This window comes from Lissotriton vulgaris, chromosome 1_1 (genome assembly GCF_964263255.1).
Source record: "Lissotriton vulgaris chromosome 1_1, aLisVul1.2, whole genome shotgun sequence".
NCBI classification, from domain to species: Eukaryota; Metazoa; Chordata; class Amphibia; order Caudata; family Salamandridae; genus Lissotriton; species Lissotriton vulgaris.
The window spans coordinates 1,242,190,814-1,242,204,657 of NC_141685.1; positions in this window are offsets into that span (position 1 = coordinate 1,242,190,814).

Consider the following 13,844-nt stretch of genomic DNA (forward strand, 5'->3'; position numbering starts at 1 on the left):
CAATACCGTGAAAATATTTTTTTGCAAAAGAAAACAATTTGATGCGGTGCCACAGATGAGGGAATACCCCTAAACCCCAAAATTAGCACCCAAAGGGCCGACTAAGTATACACAACAAGTCCTATGCACATGTATATAAGTATTTACAACAAGGGGTGGTGAGGGACAGAGTCTCTGAATTAAGCAGAAAGCTCTCACCCAGTCAAGAGATCAGGGCTAGATCCAACACCGTTTTTTAGCTCACTGCACCATCCCAGTTTCAGAACCTGGCTGTATGCAAATTAGTCTGTTCCTGTCCCAGTGCATGATGGGAACAGGGCAAACCAAACTACAAGAGCCAATTCTTACACTGGGAAGGAAACAAGCTCCCGGGGACCGGTTTCTGGCATTACAGCCGTCTTCGGCCCGGTTTGCTTGAATCCTGATGGTGCAATGAGCAAGGGTCTCACATCTGAGAATACCCTTCCACGCTTAGGGTGGACAAAAATATTTACAACAAGGGGTGGTGAGGGACAGAGTCTCTGAATTAAGCAGAAAGCTCTCACCCAGTCAAGAGATCAGGGCTAGATCCAACACCGTTTTTTAGCTCACTGCACCATCCCAGTTTCAGAACCTGGCTGTATGCAAATTAGTCTGTTCCTGTCCCAGTGCATGATGGGAACAGGGCAAACCAAACTACAAGAGCCAATTCTTACACTGGGAAGGAAACAAGCTCCCGGGGACCGGTTTCTGGCATTACAGCCGTCTTCGGCCCGGTTTGCTTGAATCCTGATGGTGCAATGAGCAAGGGTCTCACATCTGAGAATACCCTTCCACGCTTAGGGTGGACAAAAATATTTACAACAAGGGGTGGTGAGGGACAGAGTCTCTGAATTAAGCAGAAAGCTCTCACCCAGTCAAGAGATCAGGGCTAGATCCAACACCGTTTTTTAGCTCACTGCACCATCCCAGTTTCAGAACCTGGCTGTATGCAAATTAGTCTGTTCCTGTCCCAGTGCATGATGGGAACAGGGCAAACCAAACTACAAGAGCCAATTCTTACACTGGGAAGGAAACAAGCTCCCGGGGACCGGTTTCTGGCATTACAGCCGTCTTCGGCCCGGTTTGCTTGAATCCTGATGGTGCAATGAGCAAGGGTCTCACATCTGAGAATACCCTTCCACGCTTAGGGTGGACAAAAATATTTACAACAAGGGGTGGTGAGGGACAGAGTCTCTGAATTAAGCAGAAAGCTCTCACCCAGTCAAGAGATCAGGGCTAGATCCAACACCGTTTTTTAGCTCACTGCACCATCCCAGTTTCAGAACCTGGCTGTATGCAAATTAGTCTGTTCCTGTCCCAGTGCATGATGGGAACAGGGCAAACCAAACTACAAGAGCCAATTCTTACACTGGGAAGGAAACAAGCTCCCGGGGACCGGTTTCTGGCATTACAGCCGTCTTCGGCCCGGTTTGCTTGAATCCTGATGGTGCAATGAGCAAGGGTCTCACATCTGAGAATACCCTTCCACGCTTAGGGTGGACAAAAATATTTACAACAAGGGGTGGTGAGGGACAGAGTCTCTGAATTAAGCAGAAAGCTCTCACCCAGTCAAGAGATCAGGGCTAGATCCAACACCGTTTTTTAGCTCACTGCACCATCCCAGTTTCAGAACCTGGCTGTATGCAAATTAGTCTGTTCCTGTCCCAGTGCATGATGGGAACAGGGCAAACCAAACTACAAGAGCTAATTCTTACACTGGGAAGGAAACAAGCTCCCGGGGACCGGTTTCTGGCATTACAGCCGTCTTCGGCCCGGTTTGCTTGAATCCTGATGGTGCAATGAGCAAGGGTCTCACATCTGAGAATACCCTTCCACGCTTAGGGTGGACAAAAATATTTACAACAAGGGGTGGTGAGGGACAGAGTCTCTGAATTAAGCAGAAAGCTCTCACCCAGTCAAGAGATCAGGGCTAGATCCAACACCGTTTTTTAGCTCACTGCACCATCCCAGTTTCAGAACCTGGCTGTATGCAAATTAGTCTGTTCCTGTCCCAGTGCATGATGGGAACAGGGCAAACCAAACTACAAGAGCCAATTCTTACACTGGGAAGGAAACAAGCTCCCGGGGACCGGTTTCTGGCATTACAGCCGTCTTCGGCCCGGTTTGCTTGAATCCTGATGGTGCAATGAGCAAGGGTCTCACATCTGAGAATACCCTTCCACGCTTAGGGTGGACAAAAATATTTACAACAAGGGGTGGTGAGGGACAGAGTCTCTGAATTAAGCAGAAAGCTCTCACCCAGTCAAGAGATCAGGGCTAGATCCAACACCGTTTTTTAGCTCACTGCACCATCCCAGTTTCAGAACCTGGCTGTATGCAAATTAGTCTGTTCCTGTCCCAGTGCATGATGGGAACAGGGCAAACCAAACTACAAGAGCCAATTCTTACACTGGGAAGGAAACAAGCTCCCGGGGACCGGTTTCTGGCATTACAGCCGTCTTCGGCCCGGTTTGCTTGAATCCTGATGGTGCAATGAGCAAGGGTCTCACATCTGAGAATACCCTTCCACGCTTAGGGTGGACAAAAATATTTACAACAAGGGGTGGTGAGGGACAGAGTCTCTGAATTAAGCAGAAAGCTCTCACCCAGTCAAGAGATCAGGGCTAGATCCAACACCGTTTTTTAGCTCACTGCACCATCCCAGTTTCAGAACCTGGCTGTATGCAAATTAGTCTGTTCCTGTCCCAGTGCATGATGGGAACAGGGCAAACCAAACTACAAGAGCCAATTCTTACACTGGGAAGGAAACAAGCTCCCGGGGACCGGTTTCTGGCATTACAGCCGTCTTCGGCCCGGTTTGCTTGAATCCTGATGGTGCAATGAGCAAGGGTCTCACATCTGAGAATACCCTTCCACGCTTAGGGTGGACAAAAATATTTACAACAAGGGGTGGTGAGGGACAGAGTCTCTGAATTAAGCAGAAAGCTCTCACCCAGTCAAGAGATCAGGGCTAGATCCAACACCGTTTTTTAGCTCACTGCACCATCCCAGTTTCAGAACCTGGCTGTATGCAAATTAGTCTGTTCCTGTCCCAGTGCATGATGGGAACAGGGCAAACCAAACTACAAGAGCCAATTCTTACACTGGGAAGGAAACAAGCTCCCGGGGACCGGTTTCTGGCATTACAGCCGTCTTCGGCCCGGTTTGCTTGAATCCTGATGGTGCAATGAGCAAGGGTCTCACATCTGAGAATACCCTTCCACGCTTAGGGTGGACAAAAATATTTACAACAAGGGGTGGTGAGGGACAGAGTCTCTGAATTAAGCAGAAAGCTCTCACCCAGTCAAGAGATCAGGGCTAGATCCAACACCGTTTTTTAGCTCACTGCACCATCCCAGTTTCAGAACCTGGCTGTATGCAAATTAGTCTGTTCCTGTCCCAGTGCATGATGGGAACAGGGCAAACCAAACTACAAGAGCCAATTCTTACACTGGGAAGGAAACAAGCTCCCGGGGACCGGTTTCTGGCATTACAGCCGTCTTCGGCCCGGTTTGCTTGAATCCTGATGGTGCAATGAGCAAGGGTCTCACATCTGAGAATACCCTTCCACGCTTAGGGTGGACAAAAATATTTACAACAAGGGGTGGTGAGGGACAGAGTCTCTGAATTAAGCAGAAAGCTCTCACCCAGTCAAGAGATCAGGGCTAGATCCAACACCGTTTTTTAGCTCACTGCACCATCCCAGTTTCAGAACCTGGCTGTATGCAAATTAGTCTGTTCCTGTCCCAGTGCATGATGGGAACAGGGCAAACCAAACTACAAGAGCCAATTCTTACACTGGGAAGGAAACAAGCTCCCGGGGACCGGTTTCTGGCATTACAGCCGTCTTCGGCCCGGTTTGCTTGAATCCTGATGGTGCAATGAGCAAGGGTCTCACATCTGAGAATACCCTTCCACGCTTAGGGTGGACAAAAATATTTACAACAAGGGGTGGTGAGGGACAGAGTCTCTGAATTAAGCAGAAAGCTCTCACCCAGTCAAGAGATCAGGGCTAGATCCAACACCGTTTTTTAGCTCACTGCACCATCCCAGTTTCAGAACCTGGCTGTATGCAAATTAGTCTGTTCCTGTCCCAGTGCATGATGGGAACAGGGCAAACCAAACTACAAGAGCCAATTCTTACACTGGGAAGGAAACAAGCTCCCGGGGACCGGTTTCTGGCATTACAGCCGTCTTCGGCCCGGTTTGCTTGAATCCTGATGGTGCAATGAGCAAGGGTCTCACATCTGAGAATACCCTTCCACGCTTAGGGTGGACAAAAATATTTACAACAAGGGGTGGTGAGGGACAGAGTCTCTGAATTAAGCAGAAAGCTCTCACCCAGTCAAGAGATCAGGGCTAGATCCAACACCGTTTTTTAGCTCACTGCACCATCCCAGTTTCAGAACCTGGCTGTATGCAAATTAGTCTGTTCCTGTCCCAGTGCATGATGGGAACAGGGCAAACCAAACTACAAGAGCCAATTCTTACACTGGGAAGGAAACAAGCTCCCGGGGACCGGTTTCTGGCATTACAGCCGTCTTCGGCCCGGTTTGCTTGAATCCTGATGGTGCAATGAGCAAGGGTCTCACATCTGAGAATACCCTTCCACGCTTAGGGTGGACAAAAATATTTACAACAAGGGGTGGTGAGGGACAGAGTCTCTGAATTAAGCAGAAAGCTCTCACCCAGTCAAGAGATCAGGGCTAGATCCAACACCGTTTTTTAGCTCACTGCACCATCCCAGTTTCAGAACCTGGCTGTATGCAAATTAGTCTGTTCCTGTCCCAGTGCATGATGGGAACAGGGCAAACCAAACTACAAGAGCCAATTCTTACACTGGGAAGGAAACAAGCTCCCGGGGACCGGTTTCTGGCATTACAGCCGTCTTCGGCCCGGTTTGCTTGAATCCTGATGGTGCAATGAGCAAGGGTCTCACATCTGAGAATACCCTTCCACGCTTAGGGTGGACAAAAATATTTACAACAAGGGGTGGTGAGGGACAGAGTCTCTGAATTAAGCAGAAAGCTCTCACCCAGTCAAGAGATCAGGGCTAGATCCAACACCGTTTTTTAGCTCACTGCACCATCCCAGTTTCAGAACCTGGCTGTATGCAAATTAGTCTGTTCCTGTCCCAGTGCATGATGGGAACAGGGCAAACCAAACTACAAGAGCCAATTCTTACACTGGGAAGGAAACAAGCTCCCGGGGACCGGTTTCTGGCATTACAGCCGTCTTCGGCCCGGTTTGCTTGAATCCTGATGGTGCAATGAGCAAGGGTCTCACATCTGAGAATACCCTTCCACGCTTAGGGTGGACAAAAATATTTACAACAAGGGGTGGTGAGGGACAGAGTCTCTGAATTAAGCAGAAAGCTCTCACCCAGTCAAGAGATCAGGGCTAGATCCAACACCGTTTTTTAGCTCACTGCACCATCCCAGTTTCAGAACCTGGCTGTATGCAAATTAGTCTGTTCCTGTCCCAGTGCATGATGGGAACAGGGCAAACCAAACTACAAGAGCCAATTCTTACACTGGGAAGGAAACAAGCTCCCGGGGACCGGTTTCTGGCATTACAGCCGTCTTCGGCCCGGTTTGCTTGAATCCTGATGGTGCAATGAGCAAGGGTCTCACATCTGAGAATACCCTTCCACGCTTAGGGTGGACAAAAATATTTACAACAAGGGGTGGTGAGGGACAGAGTCTCTGAATTAAGCAGAAAGCTCTCACCCAGTCAAGAGATCAGGGCTAGATCCAACACCGTTTTTTAGCTCACTGCACCATCCCAGTTTCAGAACCTGGCTGTATGCAAATTAGTCTGTTCCTGTCCCAGTGCATGATGGGAACAGGGCAAACCAAACTACAAGAGCCAATTCTTACACTGGGAAGGAAACAAGCTCCCGGGGACCGGTTTCTGGCATTACAGCCGTCTTCGGCCCGGTTTGCTTGAATCCTGATGGTGCAATGAGCAAGGGTCTCACATCTGAGAATACCCTTCCACGCTTAGGGTGGACAAAAATATTTACAACAAGGGGTGGTGAGGGACAGAGTCTCTGAATTAAGCAGAAAGCTCTCACCCAGTCAAGAGATCAGGGCTAGATCCAACACCGTTTTTTAGCTCACTGCACCATCCCAGTTTCAGAACCTGGCTGTATGCAAATTAGTCTGTTCCTGTCCCAGTGCATGATGGGAACAGGGCAAACCAAACTACAAGAGCCAATTCTTACACTGGGAAGGAAACAAGCTCCCGGGGACCGGTTTCTGGCATTACAGCCGTCTTCGGCCCGGTTTGCTTGAATCCTGATGGTGCAATGAGCAAGGGTCTCACATCTGAGAATACCCTTCCACGCTTAGGGTGGACAAAAATATTTACAACAAGGGGTGGTGAGGGACAGAGTCTCTGAATTAAGCAGAAAGCTCTCACCCAGTCAAGAGATCAGGGCTAGATCCAACACCGTTTTTTAGCTCACTGCACCATCCCAGTTTCAGAACCTGGCTGTATGCAAATTAGTCTGTTCCTGTCCCAGTGCATGATGGGAACAGGGCAAACCAAACTACAAGAGCCAATTCTTACACTGGGAAGGAAACAAGCTCCCGGGAAATGCCAGAAACCGGTCCCCGGTAGCTTGTCTCCTTTCTGGTGAAGAATTGGCTTTGTAGTTTAGTCTGCCCTGTTCCCATGATGCACTGGGCCAGGGACAGACTGATTTGCATATAGCCAGGTTCTGAGCTGGGATGGGGCAGTGAGATAAATAACGGTGATGGATCAAGCCCTGATCTTTGGACTGGGTAAGAGTGGTCTGCTCAATTCAGACACTCTGTTCATCACCACCCCCTTTTGTAAATCGTTTTTGGCCACTATAGGTGTGGCAGGGTATACTCAGACATGAGTCCCTTTCTCACTGCTCCATCAGGATTCAAGCAAGCCGGGCCGAAGAGGCTGAAATGCCAGAAACCGGTCCCCGGTAGCTTGTCTCCTTTCTGGTGAAGAATTGGCTTTGTAGTTTAGTCTGCCCTGTTCCCATGATGCACTGGGCCAGGGACAGACTGATTTGCATATAGCCAGGTTCTGAGCTGGGATGGGGCAGTGAGATAAATAACGGTGATGGATCAAGCCCTGATCTTTGGACTGGGTAAGAGTGGTCTGCTCAATTCAGACACTCTGTTCATCACCACCCCCTTTTGTAAATCGATTTTGGCCACTATAGGTGTGGCAGGGTATACTCAGACATGAGTCCCTTTCTCACTGCTCCATCAGGATTCAAGCAAGCCGGGCCGAAGAGGCTGAAATGCCAGAAACCGGTCCCCGGTAGCTTGTCTCCTTTCTGGTGAAGAATTGGCTTTGTAGTTTAGTCTGCCCTGTTCCCATGATGCACTGGGCCAGGGACAGACTGATTTGCATATAGCCAGGTTCTGAGCTGGGCTGGGGCAGTGAGATAAATAACGGTGATGGATCAAGCCCTGATCTTTGGACTGGGTAAGAGTGGTCTGCTCAATTCAGACACTCTGTTCATCACCACCCCCTTTTGTAAATCGATTTTGGCCACTATAGGTGTGGCAGGGTATACTCAGACATGAGTCCCTTTCTCACTGCTCCATCAGGATTCAAGCAAGCCGGGCCGAAGAGGCTGAAATGCCAGAAACCGGTCCCCGGTAGCTTGTCTCCTTTCTGGTGAAGAATTGGCTTTGTAGTTTAGTCTGCCCTGTTCCCATGATGCACTGGGCCAGGGACAGACTGATTTGCATATAGCCAGGTTCTGAGCTGGGATGGGGCAGTGAGATAAATAACGGTGATGGATCAAGCCCTGATCTTTGGACTGGGTAAGAGTGGTCTGCTCAATTCAGACACTCTGTTCATCACCACCCCCTTTTGTAAATCGATTTTGGCCACTATAGGTGTGGCAGGGTATACTCAGACATGAGTCCCTTTCTCACTGCTCCATCAGGATTCAAGCAAGCCGGGCCGAAGAGGCTGAAATGCCAGAAACCGGTCCCCGGTAGCTTGTCTCCTTTCTGGTGAAGAATTGGCTTTGTAGTTTAGTCTGCCCTGTTCCCATGATGCACTGGGCCAGGGACAGACTGATTTGCATATAGCCAGGTTCTGAGCTGGGATGGGGCAGTGAGATAAATAACGGTGATGGATCAAGCCCTGATCTTTGGACTGGGTAAGAGTGGTCTGCTCAATTCAGACACTCTGTTCATCACCACCCCCTTTTGTAAATCGATTTTGGCCACTATAGGTGTGGCAGGGTATACTCAGACATGAGTCCCTTTCTCACTGCTCCATCAGGATTCAAGCAAGCCGGGCCGAAGAGGCTGAAATGCCAGAAACCGGTCCCCGGTAGCTTGTCTCCTTTCTGGTGAAGAATTGGCTTTGTAGTTTAGTCTGCCCTGTTCCCATGATGCACTGGGCCAGGGACAGACTGATTTGCATATAGCCAGGTTCTGAGCTGGGCTGGGGCAGTGAGATAAATAACGGTGATGGATCAAGCCCTGATCTTTGGACTGGGTAAGAGTGGTCTGCTCAATTCAGACACTCTGTTCATCACCACCCCCTTTTGTAAATCGATTTTGGCCACTATAGGTGTGGCAGGGTATACTCAGACATGAGTCCCTTTCTCACTGCTCCATCAGGATTCAAGCAAGCCGGGCCGAAGAGGCTGAAATGCCAGAAACCGGTCCCCGGTAGCTTGTCTCCTTTCTGGTGAAGAATTGGCTTTGTAGTTTAGTCTGCCCTGTTCCCATGATGCACTGGGCCAGGGACAGACTGATTTGCATATAGCCAGGTTCTGAGCTGGGATGGGGCAGTGAGATAAATAACGGTGATGGATCAAGCCCTGATCTTTGGACTGGGTAAGAGTGGTCTGCTCAATTCAGACACTCTGTTCATCACCACCCCCTTTTGTAAATCGATTTTGGCCACTATAGGTGTGGCAGGGTATACTCAGACATGAGTCCCTTTCTCACTGCTCCATCAGGATTCAAGCAAGCCGGGCCGAAGAGGCTGAAATGCCAGAAACCGGTCCCCGGTAGCTTGTCTCCTTTCTGGTGAAGAATTGGCTTTGTAGTTTAGTCTGCCCTGTTCCCATGATGCACTGGGCCAGGGACAGACTGATTTGCATATAGCCAGGTTCTGAGCTGGGATGGGGCAGTGAGATAAATAACGGTGATGGATCAAGCCCTGATCTTTGGACTGGGTAAGAGTGGTCTGCTCAATTCAGACACTCTGTTCATCACCACCCCCTTTTGTAAATCGATTTTGGCCACTATAGGTGTGGCAGGGTATACTCAGACATGAGTCCCTTTCTCACTGCTCCATCAGGATTCAAGCAAGCCGGGCCGAAGAGGCTGAAATGCCAGAAACCGGTCCCTGGTAGCTTGTCTCCTTTCTGGTGAAGAATTGGCTTTGTAGTTTAGTCTGCCCTGTTCCCATGATGCACTGGGCCAGGGACAGACTGATTTGCATATAGCCAGGTTCTGAGCTGGGATGGGGCAGTGAGATAAATAACGGTGATGGATCAAGCCCTGATCTTTGGACTGGGTAAGAGTGGTCTGCTCAATTCAGACACTCTGTTCATCACCACCCCCTTTTGTAAATCGATTTTGGCCACTATAGGTGTGGCAGGGTATACTCAGACATGAGTCCCTTTCTCACTGCTCCATCAGGATTCAAGCAAGCCGGGCCGAAGAGGCTGAAATGCCAGAAACCGGTCCCCGGTAGCTTGTCTCCTTTCTGGTGAAGAATTGGCTTTGTAGTTTAGTCTGCCCTGTTCCCATGATGCACTGGGCCAGGGACAGACTGATTTGCATATAGCCAGGTTCTGAGCTGGGATGGGGCAGTGAGATAAATAACGGTGATGGATCAAGCCCTGATCTTTGGACTGGGTAAGAGTGGTCTGCTCAATTCAGACACTCTGTTCATCACCACCCCCTTTTGTAAATCGATTTTGGCCACTATAGGTGTGGCAGGGTATACTCAGACATGAGTCCCTTTCTCACTGCTCCATCAGGATTCAAGCAAGCCGGGCCGAAGAGGCTGAAATGCCAGAAACCGGTCCCCGGTAGCTTGTCTCCTTTCTGGTGAAGAATTGGCTTTGTAGTTTAGTCTGCCCTGTTCCCATGATGCACTGGGCCAGGGACAGACTGATTTGCATATAGCCAGGTTCTGAGCTGGGATGGGGCAGTGAGATAAATAACGGTGATGGATCAAGCCCTGATCTTTGGACTGGGTAAGAGTGGTCTGCTCAATTCAGACACTCTGTTCATCACCACCCCCTTTTGTAAATCGATTTTGGCCACTATAGGTGTGGCAGGGTATACTCAGACATGAGTCCCTTTCTCACTGCTCCATCAGGATTCAAGCAAGCCGGGCCGAAGAGGCTGAAATGCCAGAAACCGGTCCCTGGTAGCTTGTCTCCTTTCTGGTGAAGAATTGGCTTTGTAGTTTAGTCTGCCCTGTTCCCATGATGCACTGGGCCAGGGACAGACTGATTTGCATATAGCCAGGTTCTGAGCTGGGATGGGGCAGTGAGATAAATAACGGTGATGGATCAAGCCCTGATCTTTGGACTGGGTAAGAGTGGTCTGCTCAATTCAGACACTCTGTTCATCACCACCCCCTTTTGTAAATCGATTTTGGCCACTATAGGTGTGGCAGGGTATACTCAGACATGAGTCCCTTTCTCACTGCTCCATCAGGATTCAAGCAAGCCGGGCCGAAGAGGCTGAAATGCCAGAAACCGGTCCCCGGTAGCTTGTCTCCTTTCTGGTGAAGAATTGGCTTTGTAGTTTAGTCTGCCCTGTTCCCATGATGCACTGGGCCAGGGACAGACTGATTTGCATATAGCCAGGTTCTGAGCTGGGATGGGGCAGTGAGATAAATAACGGTGATGGATCAAGCCCTGATCTTTGGACTGGGTAAGAGTGGTCTGCTCAATTCAGACACTCTGTTCATCACCACCCCCTTTTGTACATGTATATAAGTAAACAACAGTACAACACAGGTAATGTTAATCAAATGATGACGATGGTGTCCTTTTTCTTGGAATTTTCGCTTTTAATGTTGTGTTTCTGAATAAACCAGCCAACATGTGTTTCATCAGTGCGTTATTAAAAACTCTAGACTTCTTCAGGGCTATTGCGTAGTAAGTACAAGCTTAGACCTTAAAACCGGTGATAATTCCGACCCGGTAGGTCGTAAGTATTCCGAAAAGCCAGTATTAATGGAACTCCTGATCGTTTCTGTGGTGTGAGCATCCAATCACGGTGTAAAGTGCTAATCTTTAGGCAAGAAACAAACTCATGGCCGAGTCTGGCACTTCAAATATCCAATCAGGATTTAGTTAGTGCTGCACAATAAACCGAAATGATGGCCTCAGTGAGTGCGCCCGGCTCGCCTCCTCTCCTCGGATTCCCGTATGGAGGAGCCGCCCTGCTCCTGACGAAAGCCTTGGCGCTTATTTTTTTGGGCAAATTAAGCACTGGTCGAGTTAATATCTTCTATGGCATCTAGTGAGCAATGCTTCAATGGGTGCAGCATAGGCAGACCTGATGATAAGACCAGGAGGCAAACTTGTGCGATCCGATGAAGATTGGGGTAAAAAGGAGGCGTCCTTCTCCGCTCTGCAATTGTCAAATAACGAATCTATGTGCCCCTCAACCCGTCTGTGCTAACTGGATGCACGTTTAAACATCTGGTGAACGCAACACGAGCAGGTGTGAATGCACGCGATCAGATTGCATTAGTTTGAAGTCTCAGCTCATCGAGCCCGTGAAGTGTGACCTTCGGCGCAGGAGACACATCCTGTCACAGCCCCCCCCCCCCCCCCAACACCCCCGCATTTCTCAACACATTTAAGCTGATGCCCAGTTGACTCTTGACCCTGTAGTTAGCCCACATTATACAAAGAAGAAACGTGTGACAGTTTGGTTTTCTTTGGCAGTGCTCTTTGCACTTTTAGTTCGTTTTTCTAGCCCTCGCTGGGATGAGGGAATGCGGAAGCGCGACAGGGCCCCCGTGGCATTGAGGAATTGTTGATATCATATGTAAAGAGAAGTTGTTAAGTGGCCTGTGTGAAATGTGAATAATCAATTGAAGAAGTGTGTTTGGAAAGGTAGATAAATATCAAATACAATGTTCTTTAGAGAGTTTTCATTGAAGGGGGTGTTTTTCTTTAAATTGAGTTATCTGAAATGTACTATACATACAATGTGGGACAGTTTTACTTTCCATTTTCAAGTCAAGTAAAGTCAAGTTTTTTTTTTTTTTTTTTTCTATTTTAGAATTTCAAAAGGTGGAGCACGTGTGTCTATCATGAGCCATAGTAGTTTGTTATAACTCTGTTCATGGTTTTAGTGCTCTGATGCCAGTTACCAATAATATGGAGTACGTCCTTCTGACTCACTGGATTGTGCAGCGCTCTAGTGTTTCCGAGGGTCTCGGCTGAGCCCCGGAAACACCACCACACTTTGTATCACCTCCTGGCCAGGCGTGGCCAGAAGGCTATAAATAAATGGTCCGGAGTCGCTCAGGACTTCCGGTCCGACCATACAGCGGTAGTCCATGTGTCGTGATTATTTGTGCCCATATCTATGTGCAGCTCCCCATATCCTACCCTGGCATGCGAGTGTCCAAAGTAAACCCCGCAGCAGAAAGCTGACCCCCAACACTTGCGACGAGGGCGGGATCACGACGTTCATGCCCAAGACAAGGAAAACATGCATGTGACCTGCCGCACGCCCCGGCGATCCGCTGCGCACCAAGGACGAGGCAACCAAGGCGAGCATCGGAAGGATTCGGACGACTGTGACCTCCAACACCGGTAAGCAGTGTGTGTCAGAGCTGCGTGGGGGCACCGGTGAAGTGAGCTACAGGAGAGCGCATACACAGCAGCAGGCCCGCTCCGCGTCTGAGGCCTAGACGCCGGATCTGAAGACGCGCGCATGCGAAATAAAAGCAGGGCCAGCCCCGGAGGAACAGAGCAGCGCGAAGGAGCGCTTACATGAAAGAGAAGAGAGAAAAAAAAAACGAATGGCACACCACATAAATGTTCCCAGCCACACGAGGAGAAAGACACTCCCAACAACACAAAAGACTCAACAAGCACTGGAAATAGGAAAGCAACAAGCATTGGCAAAGGGCATATGATAACAGGCACTAGAAACAGAAAGAGCAGCAAATAAGCACTGGCAACACAGAATAAAGCCAGGATAAAGGACAATCCCCACAAACAAGCAGTGGCAAAGCCTACAACAGAAACTAAGAAGGGCTCTAAAACCTCACACCACAGGAAAACAGAGTGTCAGACAGCAAACAACCCATGATGTCAAACCCGCCAGCCACAGCAGCAGCGGGACAGCAACAAGCAGCACCCCCTGCGCAAGCAGCACAGCCGCCGGCGCAACAATCAGCGCACTCGCAGATTCAAGCGCTACCACCATTTAGCGAACTGATCGATCCTGCAATAGCAGCCTCGCGTTGGGCAGTTTGGATTGGGTAACTTAACAACTACTTTGTGGCAACTAGAGAGACAGATGAGTAAGTCAAGAGATCATTACTTCTACACTTTGGAGGAGATGATATATACAAACTCTTCGCTCACCTCCCAAACACTGGAGCAGCCAACAACTATAACGCTGCAGTCCGGCCGTTAAATGCGCACTTTGATCCTCAGCTCAACCCACACTATGAGTGATTCATATTCCGACAGTTAAGGCAGAGAGAAGGGGAAACAATGGATGCCTTTCATGCACGCTTTTGAGAATTGGTGAGCACCTGCACAGAAGATGACCAAACGCAGGAGGTCACCGTGCAACTCATTTAAG